We start from the raw sequence: 11,860 nt of genomic DNA, 5'->3' as shown, positions 1-11,860 counted from the left end.
GACCCTAGTGCCAACAGTCTATCCTGATTGCAAGGAAGAGGTGGAGGAGAGTCTTTTCCACACCTTTCTAGACTGACCCCAGCTACAGCTGCTCTTTACTGCCTTCAGCATCCTCTTTGGCAGGCCATTCTTATACATAGTTTTGAAATCCAACTTCTGTTTCCTGTAACAAGCAGCTGAGAGGAGCATGATCTGTCTGGCCAATTTCCTGTTATGTTACCTGTCATCTCTGTGTTTCTGAGAGAGCCCTGGCACCCAGCTTGTTGGACTTATAAAGGACTTTTTCTGTTGTCGCCCCCCCCCCCCCCCATCTAACCAGAACCAAGCAGAAGAAAAGTTTAATAGGCATCTAGGGCCATACCTTCCCCGGTCCCAGTATGTGAGGTCTATTTAAACTTAATTGACTAAAACTTGGTTGCTGGGTTAGGGAATGCTGAGACAAGAGACCGAGTCAGAGGAGGTATGAGCAACGTTTGAACAACAGTTAAGGGTTCATCACAACATCCAGCCCATTGGAGCCCTGACCACAAATGCTGTCATACTTTTCCCGGGATGACTGGTAGAAGTCCTCCCCACGAAGTTTATGAACACTCCAGGTAATCAATCCCCTTAAGTACGTTAAAAGACTACAGTAAGATCTGAAAGTCATGCTAAGCTGAGGCTTATTCACAACAGGTAAAACACTGATGCTGACTTCACAGTGCAAGCATAGCTAGGCCATCTGAGAAGAAACATTGTGATATCTCTTCCAGGATATTTTCTATATTCATAATAATTTCAAGCTGGCTCCCAGATGTCTGGTTACTCCTTAAAACTTGATGTTTTTCCTGGTTGTTAATCCATTTCTTGATGTTCCAAACCAGATAACCCCTTGTCACTGAAAAAGGTCATTCATTTAAATTGGAACTTTATATAACAGGGTTTTCCCTGTCAATTATGGCTTGGGACCCTCTTGATTGACACAATTAAAAGAATGCTTTGAAGAGGCTGAACTAAGGGTATAAGAAAGCTGTAAAGCAGCAAACAGTGTGTTTCAAAAGGGAAAAATCTCTCTGACACCATCCGCTGTTGTTCCTGAGAAGCTGGGATAAACAGATTGTCTCTTTTGGTTGCTTACCTTCAACGACTGTGCTAGGAACTTTGCCTGTCAACAAACCACCCGAGTGACTTGGTATGGTGAGATCCCAGCTCACGCTCTCTCTTTCTCTTTTTCTCTCTAGGCATAGCTTTCTGAACCTGAATTTTATTAGTTAAGCTTGAACTAGGTTTTCCCAAATACTCAATTGAACCAGGGTAATATTGTAATTGTCTTTGTTTGTTTTTCCTTGCTTGGCTATTGTCCATATACTTAGCAATAAATAACTTTCATAGTCAAACTGGTGGTAACCGGGTGTATTTATCTTTCTCTGCTTTCCCTTCCCCACTTGCTCTGCAGCAATGCTTCTTTTACCTAAGCCAAAGATTCCTCTAAAGCCCAAAAATACTGTAGGGTCTGCCCATCAAGAGGCTACCACTACTAAGACCATTAGGGCAAAAGATTGGGATGTGCTGAGTTTGAGACACATAGGGGATCAGCTTTTGTATGCCGATTGACCCAGTTTGGCTCAAACATGCCCTAATGAACTGAATGCTGGCTAATGAGGATGTCAGGTGCACTCCCAGCCTGATTCAGAGGTATTTTGTGTGCTTGTGTCTGACTGCATTTTATTGTTGCCCGTATGAACTGATTCCTGGCATATGAGGGTGTCATCCTGTACATGCTGAACAACCTGGCCAGATCAGGCGTGTCACATTAATGCGTGTGTGTGTGTATTTGACTGATTTGGTAGCTGGAGGAACCCAGCCCCATTGAAACTGAGTCCTGCAGGATAGCTCCATTGTGGGGGAGGACTTGCAGAAGGGAAAAATACAGCTCCATATAGAAACACAAGTAACACAAGCAGTACATTGATAGAATTACAAAGACCCTAGAAATGTACCCCTAATAAATGAGCACACCCCAAAGTGATGGGCAAATCTGGTAACAGCTATGCTAGGTCAAGATGATGATTCTGAAAAGCTTCAGAAACTATCTTGCAGAGGCTGGCTCCAATGACACCCTTCAAATTTTCTGCTTCTTGGTTTGGGCACATGTCACATTTGAATTTGGACTCCATCTTGCAGCAAAATGTGGACAAGTTTGTGTTATGCTGGGCTATCGAGGGGATACTGTGCAAAGGGAAGATGTACAGATGGTCCCAAATGTTTTTACCTCAAGGAGCCTATTGTGGGGAGTGGGGTATTTATTCTCTGGTGATGTGGTGCTGTTGACAAGTGTTTCAAGCTCAGTCCCTGAGAGGGCTACATCTTTTTGAATTTTTACTTTTTTATATTTAATATTTTTTGTAAGAATTTAAAAAAATCAAAAAGTAAGTCTCTCTTTCTGGGCCTTGCTTTCACATGTGCATGGATACACATGCATGCAAAAACACAGTATATGGAAAACAAACACCAACTCAATATCTTGCTTGATGCATATATTTATATGTACAAGTATGTTGAATTATATAAACATTTGTTTAATCTAATAAACCTGGAAGCATATCTCTGTGCATAATGCAGTTAGGGTACTGGAACCGGTATAGTTATGTTAGTATGAAACTCAGCTGAGAATAAATTAGCACACAGAATTATAGAAAAATAGGGTTGGAAGGGACCTAATAACCAATGTAAACCTTGCTTGCTGCAACTTGAGACCATTACTCCTTATTCTGTCATTTGTCACCACTGAGAACAGTTTAGTTCCATCCTCTTTGGAACCATCCCTGAGGTAGTTGAAAGCTGTTATCAAATCCCCTCCCAGTCTTCTCTTATGCAGACTAAAAAAACCTGTTTCCTTCTGCCTCTCCTCATAAACCATGTTCCCCAGCCCCAAACCATGTTCACTGCTGTCTGTTGGACTCCCTCTAACTTGTCCACATCCTTTCTATAGTGAGTGCTTTAAAACTGGACACAGTACTCCAAATGTGGCCTTACCAGTGCAAAATAGAGGGGAATAATTACTTCCCTCAGTCTGCTGGAAATGCTCCTACAAATACAGCCCAATATGCTGTTAACCTTGGCAACAAGGGCACACTGCTGACTCGTATCCATCTTATTGTCCACTGTAACCCCCAGTTCCTTTTCTGCAGAGTTGCTGCTTAGCCAGTCAGTCCCCAGGCCGTAGTGCTGCGTAGGATGGTTCTGTCCTAAGTGCAGGACTTTGCACCTGTCCTTGTTGAACCTCATGAGATTTCTTTTGGCCTAATCCTCCAATGTGTTGAGGCCACTGAATCCTAGCCCAACTGTCCAGTGTATCTCCTACACGCCAGCTTGGTGTCATCCATGAAGTAGCTGAGGGTTTGATCCATCCCATCTTCCAGATCATTAATGAAGGTAGTGAACAAAACTGGCTCCAGGACCTACCCCACTGGGCATTCCACTTGGTACTGGCTGCCAGCTAGACATTGAGCCATTGATTACTACCCATTGAGCCCAACAATCCTGGCTCAATGTATAGTAATCAATTTTCCACACATATCCTGCAGTGTAAAAGGCTAATGAAAATAGACGAATAGATTGTTTGCTGAGGAGTGATCACTAAAAAGAAAAAAAGAAGAAGGGCACTGAGTCTGCAGAGAGGAAAGAAATATTTTATCTGATACATCAAAGGCTAAACTATCTAAACTGCTATTCAATTTATTAACATAAAGTAGGTAAAAATAAGAAATCTGAGCAGTTCTTGGCTGCTGCTATGTCCTCTGGAACCATAAGAGTACAATTTGGTGATCCAGTTGAGTAATTTATTTTGATCTACATGGCGAAATAAGTGAAACAACTGTTTCATTTAACAGCAGAGACTATTTTGGAACTAATACAAACTAATACTTCATCTGAACTTGAGGAATAAGAGAACTAGTGATTCTGGACAATGCTATAAATATTTTTTTTACTTTCTGGAATTAGATCAAACTGCTCCCTGTAATAATAAGGGAAGCAGTTTCCACCATCCTACCTAGTATGGGGCTGAACAGTCCAGGGTTGGTATTGAAGAAGAGTTTAATCAGCTAGTGAGTGGATATAGTACTCTGCCTCAGCTGAAGCTTTAGAAAGATTGAAAAAGAATTTGTTTAATCTTTTTGCTCCTTTCTTCGAGAGCGTGGCTTTTAGAAGTCCATTCTTTAGCACAGGTAGTGAGGTTACTTTACTTAGTATTGGTAATATAATATTTAAAAAGTGTTTCCCATGGAGATGGATATCCACATGCAGCACTTCAAAAAATTTAAAAAATATGTTGTATATGGTGGCAGAGACCAGAGCGAGATCCTCCACCCCCCAAAGAGTCCCCAGGGGGCCATGGGAGGCAGACTTACCCTGGTGAGGAATCTCGCCAACTTACCTGCCAACAGAGAAGAAAACAAACAGGTGTGGCATGTGGTGCAACTGCACCACTTTATTAGCTCTTTCTCCATCTGCCTAGGCAGTGCCTGGCAGATGACCTTAGCATGAGATGACCCAGCTGGGCCATGAGGGAGGAGGAGCACCAGGCAAGGAAAGTCCAGTAGCAGGTTGGGCCTGCTGACTCCTGGGTTGCATGGAACATGCAGGGCCCAGGTTTAGCCACAGCAGGCACAGGGAACTTGACTTCTCTTTCTTGGCCTTTCCCTGCCCTTTCCATGGAAGCAATATCACAGGGGACTGGGTGTTTTTCTTTTCTTTTCTTTTCTTTTCTTTTCTTTTCTGTCTTGTTCCTCCTGTTGGGAAGGGGGATTCTCCTCCTCCCTTCCCCCAGCAGAGGAAGGTCCAAGGGATCAAGCCTGGAGCAGGGTCCAAGGGTGAAGGCAGAGAGAGCTCTCACTGACCTACCTGACTAGACATCCAGGGGCAAAGGTTGACAGACTCTAACCCCTGACTGGAAGGGGAGCATTCATTTCAATCTTCTGAACTTATTTTGGTTAGTTCATTTTTTCTACAAGCAACATTGCATCAGCCAGCAGGTAGAAGCAGCAGAGCGGGGACCTTTCCCCATGCAACAACAGGGCCAGGACTAGATGGTGCGCCTACAGCATTGCCCTTTTGGGCCCATAGTGCCAACGCAGCAGCCAGGAGCAGCAAGGACTGCTTCTGAGTCATCAGCATCTATGGTTGGCAAGTGGGCAGGGTTTAGGGAAGGTGGAGCCCCAAATCATCTTCCTACAGACACATGAATAACCCCATGGGAACCCATCATGTACAGTACAGAACCCCCCTATTTTCTTTGTACATGGCAGGTGAGAAGGGGTGGTTCCCACCTGAGGTGTGCACAACCTGACCCTTGATTAGGGTGGGTGTGACAGTGTAATTAAGGTAAAACAACAATCAGGAATTCTAATCTAAGTAATTTTCATATCACAAAAGGAGAGAGAGATGCCAGAACTGTTCTACAGATTTAATAAGGGGGGAGGGGTAAAAAAAGTGAAGAGAAAACTGGGATTAAAAAAAACCTTTCCTCATAAAGTCTCATTATTTAATAGGTATGTCAGTCTAAGCATGTGTGAACCCTTCCCCAGCAGCCCTCTTGGCTCTCCTAGTGAGTAACCTGAATTTAGGAGATGACATGGAATATTGTTAGCCAGAAGATAATACAAAAGACACAATGTAATGAGAGGGATAAAGCTGGGTTAGAGAAGATGGTATCATTTACAAGTCATGCTCTGATTGGATAGACAAAGGCAGAGCCCAGAAAAGAAGACATTCAAAGTCTTGCAATACATGTTCTACTTTGTGTCTAGAGATCCTGTGTAAATGTTTTTTGGGATGAGGTTCAAGACTGAGTTAAAGTGCTTAGCACTGGCCATTGTAAATAGAAATTTCTTTGTTGTAACACAGTTTAATCCTATGCATAGTACTCTGTATAGTTAATGCCTGAATTAACAGATTTTATTTTATTTAAAACTTTTATAGCCAGGGAATCTGGATTACATTCCTTTAATATGCTCCATCTCTGATTCTGTAGACAGAAATTAGGGTGATTACTAGAGAAGAGTACCAGACTAAAACTGATATAATTAAATCAGTGTAAATCATTAACACAGATGCTTCATGCAAAAATTGTTAAATGCTTGTTTAGAGTGGTTTAGCTTGCATCAGTAAGTTATCATCTTAAACTACTGTATTTCATGGTATATAAGTCAAGGTTTAACGCCCAATTTTTAACTCTTAAAATTCAACCTCGATTTATACAGTGTATCACCTTCCCCTGTGAGTGGCTCTGGGCTCAGTGCTTAGCTGAGGGAGTGCTGCTGACAGAGGATTCATAGATTCATAGATTGTAAGGCTGGAAGGGACCTTGGAAGATCATTGAGGCCAGCCTCCTGCACCAAGCAGGAAACACAGCTGGGGTCAGGTGACCCCAGCAAGGTGGCTGTCCAACCTCCTCATGAAGATTTCCAGGGTAGGCGATTGCACCAGTTTTGGCGGGAGCTTATTCCACAGTCTGGACACTGTAACTGTGAAGAAGTTTTTCCTAGTGTTAAACCTGAAACGGTGTTCCAGGAGTTTGTAGCCATTACTCCTGGTTTTCCCTGAGGGTGCCCTGGTGAAGATTTGTTCACCGAGCCCTTGATGTACTCCTCTGATATAGTGGTAAGCTGCTACCAAGTCCTCTCTCAGCCTTTTCTTTTTCAGGCTGAAGAGTCCCAGGTCCCTCAGCCTTTCCTTGTATGGCTTGCTGTGTAAGTCTCTAATCATATAGGTGGTCCTTCTCTGGACTCTCTCAAGTGTTACTATATCCTTGTTAAAGTGCAGCACCAAGAACTGGACGGAGTACTCCAGTTGGGGTCTCACCCACAGGCAGAGGGGAAAAAATTTTTGGTGGTGGGGCTGAGTGCATGCACATACATGCATGCTCCGCACCCCTCCATGTGAAAGTCTGGGGGAAGGGCCATGGTGGGGTGAAGAGAGTGAGGCTGGGACTGGCACCAGGCAGGGATTAGAGTCTAGGCCAGGGTCTGCTGCAGCTGTGCAGCTGCCCCTTCCCCTGCACAAGTTGTCATTGTCTGGCACCGGCGTCCACTGCCCCCCAGCCCTGCACTGGCCCTGCTCTGGCCCCAGCCCTGCACCACCCAGGGGGTCCCAGAGCTAAAGTGGGGCCAGCCTCAGCTGCGCCGCTGTGCTGGAGGAGATGGAGTCCCTGGAAACCCTGCCCTGCCCCATCTAAGTCACCCCTGGGAAGAGCCTGGCTGCTTCTGCATAGTTGTTGTGCTGGGGAGCCAAGGGAGGGCACATGGCCCTCCCCGATCTTTGCATGAGGCAAGGGTGGGCTGCAGCTGCAAGGTGAGCTGGGCTCTGCCTGCTCTGTGTCTCACTGCAGCCTTTGAAAGCAGCGCAGTGCCATGTGTGTCCTGCCACTGGGTGGGCCGGGCAGTGAGGCACATGGCACTGCCGCGCCGCTTTCAAAAGCTGCAGCAAGGCATGGAGCAGGCAGAGCCCAACTCACCTTGCAGCTGCAGCCCACCCTTGCCTCATGCAAAGATCAGGGAGGGCCATGTGCCCTTCCTTGTCTCCCCAGTGTTGTGACTTTGCAAGAGCCACTGGGGTTTGCTTGTCCCATGACCCAGCCTGGATGGAGCTCCATTCACCACGAATGGGGCCGCAAACAGGTTGGGTTGTGGGGCAGTCAGAGCCCAGTGGCTTGTCCAGGGCTGTGGTGCATTAGAGCCAAGGGGTTGGGGGAATGTGCTTTTGGAGGGGCTGAGTCCTGTTAGCCCCCCCTTCCACTGCCTATGGTCTCACAAATGGGTTAGGGCCATACCAGCCTAGTGCCAAGCCTGGTCCTGTCCCTGTTCCTGTCCCTTGCAAGCAGTGCTGGGCTTGGTGCTTGGCTGGAACTGCCTGGGCCTAAATAAAATGTGGGTCAATTTATACACCATGCCTATGAAAAGCCTAATGTTTTATATCAGAAACCTGAGGTCAACCTATATACCATGTTGATCTATACGTTGTGAAATAAGGTAAATCAGTGTAACCAAAGGTTAAACCAATGTAAGTGTTTCTACATCAAAGGCTGGCCTTAGTTTAAGCTTAAGCAGGATATAAACAAAATTCCATGTTGTGATGCCAGCTGTGTGTAACCTTTGAAGTTAAGTGCCTTTTCTGAACTTCAATATCCTGTCTTGCAGGGGTTCTATGAGTTCAACTAATGGATATTTATAAAGATCGTTTGATATTCTTGAGCATAAATATGCACTTTAATCTATAAATACATACAGTTGCTCAGCATTATGATTGATTAGAATAAAATGGAGGAAATATTACAACACTTGAAGCAAAGCTTCAAGGGATAAAATTTAAATCATTTGAACACGGGAGCTTGTTGGTTTACCTGGAAAGAACAAAACAAATTAACATTTCTTGACTCACTATATTTATTGCAAGGGGCAGATTTCCATTCATTAAGTGACCCACCCTTGGCCTAATTCTGCAGCCATAGTATGTGGGGAAAATTCTTGTTTACTTCAAATGACTTCAAATTCAGGCTTTTATGGACAATTGCATGGGAAATTAAAATACAAATCAAGAGAAGTAGTTTCAGCTCTGTTACTAATCTGATGGATGAGTGTGGTCAAGTTTTCTCCATGCCCCTCTACCATTTGCCTGGCTTATCTACTTAATTTCTAATACAGATATTGATTCATAGTACTCTTTGTTTTGCGTATTACTATCTGTTGTACCAAAAGTGGGTCAGAGATCATTGCTCTTAAATCAATGCATATTTTTATACTGTTACATGGTCTGACCGTGGCTACCCTACAAAAGGTCTGCTACTCTTTTTTGTATTAAAGTATTATTATGTATGGGAAATCCATTGGAAAGAAATAGGTGGAGTTCTGATAGCAGATAAAATTATCCTGGGAATGACCATTGGAAGCCAGTTTGATTACTGAGCTGTAATGATTCTTATGTGAAAAGGAAACAACAATAATGCAGGTAGACTAGTCGGGGGGGGGAATTATGAAGTCACTGTTGAATAACTGTTGGAAGAGAAACGTGTCTGAAAAACCACCACACCTATAATAGGTTTAATCGACTGACAGGGGGAAATGTTGTATGACAGATATTCAACTCCATCCCCTCAATCTACCCTCAGCTTATTTAGGTTATATTTTGGATTTCTGTCTTAGACAAGATGGACAAAAGAGTTGACTAAGGCAGTGTTTCTATGTATTTAGTCCATAGTAGGAGTTCAACATGATCTTAATTTTCAGAAATGCTGTAACTCCATTTTGAATCAGAAGAAGCTGCAGATGCTCAGGACCTCTGAACATCAGGACACATGTGCATAACCTTTTAGTACTTAGGTAAATCTGCAGTTGACTAAAAGTACAAAAGGCCAGGTACAGTGCAGCAGAGCACCTTTTGTGCCTGCCACTTTAAGAGCTGAGAGCAGGAATCAGGGCAGCCAGCAGGTGCTGGCCAGCCCCGATGAGGTGGTCATATGACTGCAGGAGGGCATTGTGATAGGAGGAGGAGGGGCTGAGCAGTCTCTATTTTAACTCAGACCCTTAGGGGAACCAGCAGTTTGCTGGCTGCAGCCATAGGAAGAACATCTCCCAGCTGGAGCTGCTGCTCACAACATCTTGGAGGTAACAGCAGGAGCTATGGGGATGGCAGGAGGCTCCTGGTCCTGGGGAATGACTGAATACTACACCCTGCTGGAGTAGGATGGTCTGGTGGGTCTGCCCATGACAGGGAGGTCCCCAAGAAATACCAGGCCAGTTGCGAGGATGGGACATCTTAAAGCATAGAAAGGGCAGGGGGAGCCATGTATATTGCCCTAGATACCAGGGTATCTAAGTGGGTAGCCTCCTGCATTTTACGCCAGTTATTTATTTATCAAGTCATGGCAGGTGAGACAGAGCAGACTACCCCTAGACAGGTGGGCAGGCCGACGTTTAGACCCAACCCAGAGTTGGCCTCTGGTCACATACAGACATTACTCTTTTACTGGTATAAATGATTTAAAACCAGTCTATACCCATAACAGAATAGAAGTTTGGCACACACAGACTGGTCTAAAATGGCAGAATCTGGTTTAAGATTTGCTACCCACACCAAAGGGTGAAGGTGTGTTCTGTTCACTACTGATTTAAACTATGTCACTTGCAGAAAACCATGTAATGTACATTGATTCTCCCTCAGGCTTTTTGAATGTCTGTACCTAGCCAAACTGTAGGAATGAACCTACCACTAGGAAAAAAAAGCTGTAACCTTGCCATTTTAGATAGAAGATTATTGTGTCTTAACAGTTGTTTTCTCGTTTTAGATCAAAATCCTGAGGTGAGGACTGAAAAGTTACAAATGTTGATGTCAATATGAGCCATGAGCTAATAAGGGCTCTCGTATGTGCTAAAAGGTGAACTGCAAGGTTTCATTCTTTCTGATATTTAACAATTTTTATTAATCTCTTTAAAAACTGATAATTTTCCCCTTTTTGTTAAGTACCTTCTCAGAAGAGTGAAAAATATCTTTTTCTTTTTCTTTTTAAGTACTCTGAATGAAACCTTAGCTATATTGAAATCAATGGGGAAAAAATTTTCATTGATGAAATTCTGGTTATATGTATTTCTTATTAGAACTGTATAGTATTTTTTTAATCATCTGTGTCTGTAGAGCTAATTGGAGAAGTGGATTGTGTTATGTAAACAGAAATGCTCTGTCACTAAATATTTCTCAATATCAATGGTTCCTTCAGCTTTACAATGGGTAAAGGCTAATCATGAATAAACACCCTATGTACCGGAAAATGTAAAGGAAAATGATAGACACTGCAATTACTGAGCATTTAGAAAGCAGCAGAAGATCTGTCTTCTATTAACACCTTGCTCCATTGACATTCTTTCAACTAGAATCTTATTTTAATTTTTTTTTATTCAAGGCCAAGACGACTGACATTAAGTGCCAGACTGATTAATTGAGGTCATCATTCCACTTGTATCTAATTAGTAATGACTAGGTTCTTTTTTGGAAATTAGTAAAAAAACCCATTAGAAATAAATAGTGATAAAGTCCTGCAGGCTTTTCCTGTGTTGTGGTTTGGCAAATGTATTAGTCTCCATACTTGTACTGTTTAACTACTTTCAGTAGACTCTACAGCACGTCCAACTGGACTACAAGAAGTGACTCCAGCAGTCCCCATGAAACATCAGTGAATGACAGTTGCTATAAGTTATTATCTGATACAAAGGACCCTATCTGACGAGATGATTATTTTCCCCTTTCCTACACAGTTGACTTCCTCAGAATATTTTGAATTTTCTTAAAGACCCTGCGCTTGAAGTCCTGTTGTTACGTGAGGATCTCATATGAAATCTTAAAAATCCAAAACAAGAATACAAATAAAAAGAAACCAAAACTCATATTTAAAATTTCCTGAGTATATTTAAGTGACTCCCATTACTTTTTAAGAGCTGACCAATGCTTTTCTAGGACTTAGGGTAAGCAATACGGCTCCTGAAATATAAAGATCATATATTTTTACCTTCCATAGACACTCCTAAATGTAGATGTATTTGCACTTTATCTTGTTTAATGCATGCTTTTCTATGACTGTGGTGAAAAATTGCTGGGAGAGCTAGGCTCCCAACTGACAACAGTGTAGATCTTAGGGTTTTGTCTAATTTCCCTCTTCCTTTCCTTTTCCTCACTTCCATGACAAGAAAAGTGTGCAGTTATTTTTAGGTAAGCTGGCTTGTGATAAAGACAGATTCCTATTTTTTTGGAGTTTGTATAGCCAATATTTTTTGCTGAATTATATTCTAAGTAGGAAAATACAAATTGAACTGGCTCATTAATACCACCCCTA

This window comes from Crocodylus siamensis, chromosome 4, assembly GCF_052110815.1.
Source record: "Crocodylus siamensis isolate JL-2025a chromosome 4, ASM5211081v1, whole genome shotgun sequence".
Lineage (NCBI taxonomy): Eukaryota > Metazoa > Chordata > Crocodylia > Crocodylidae > Crocodylus > Crocodylus siamensis.
This window is presented reverse-complemented; position numbering follows the sequence as displayed.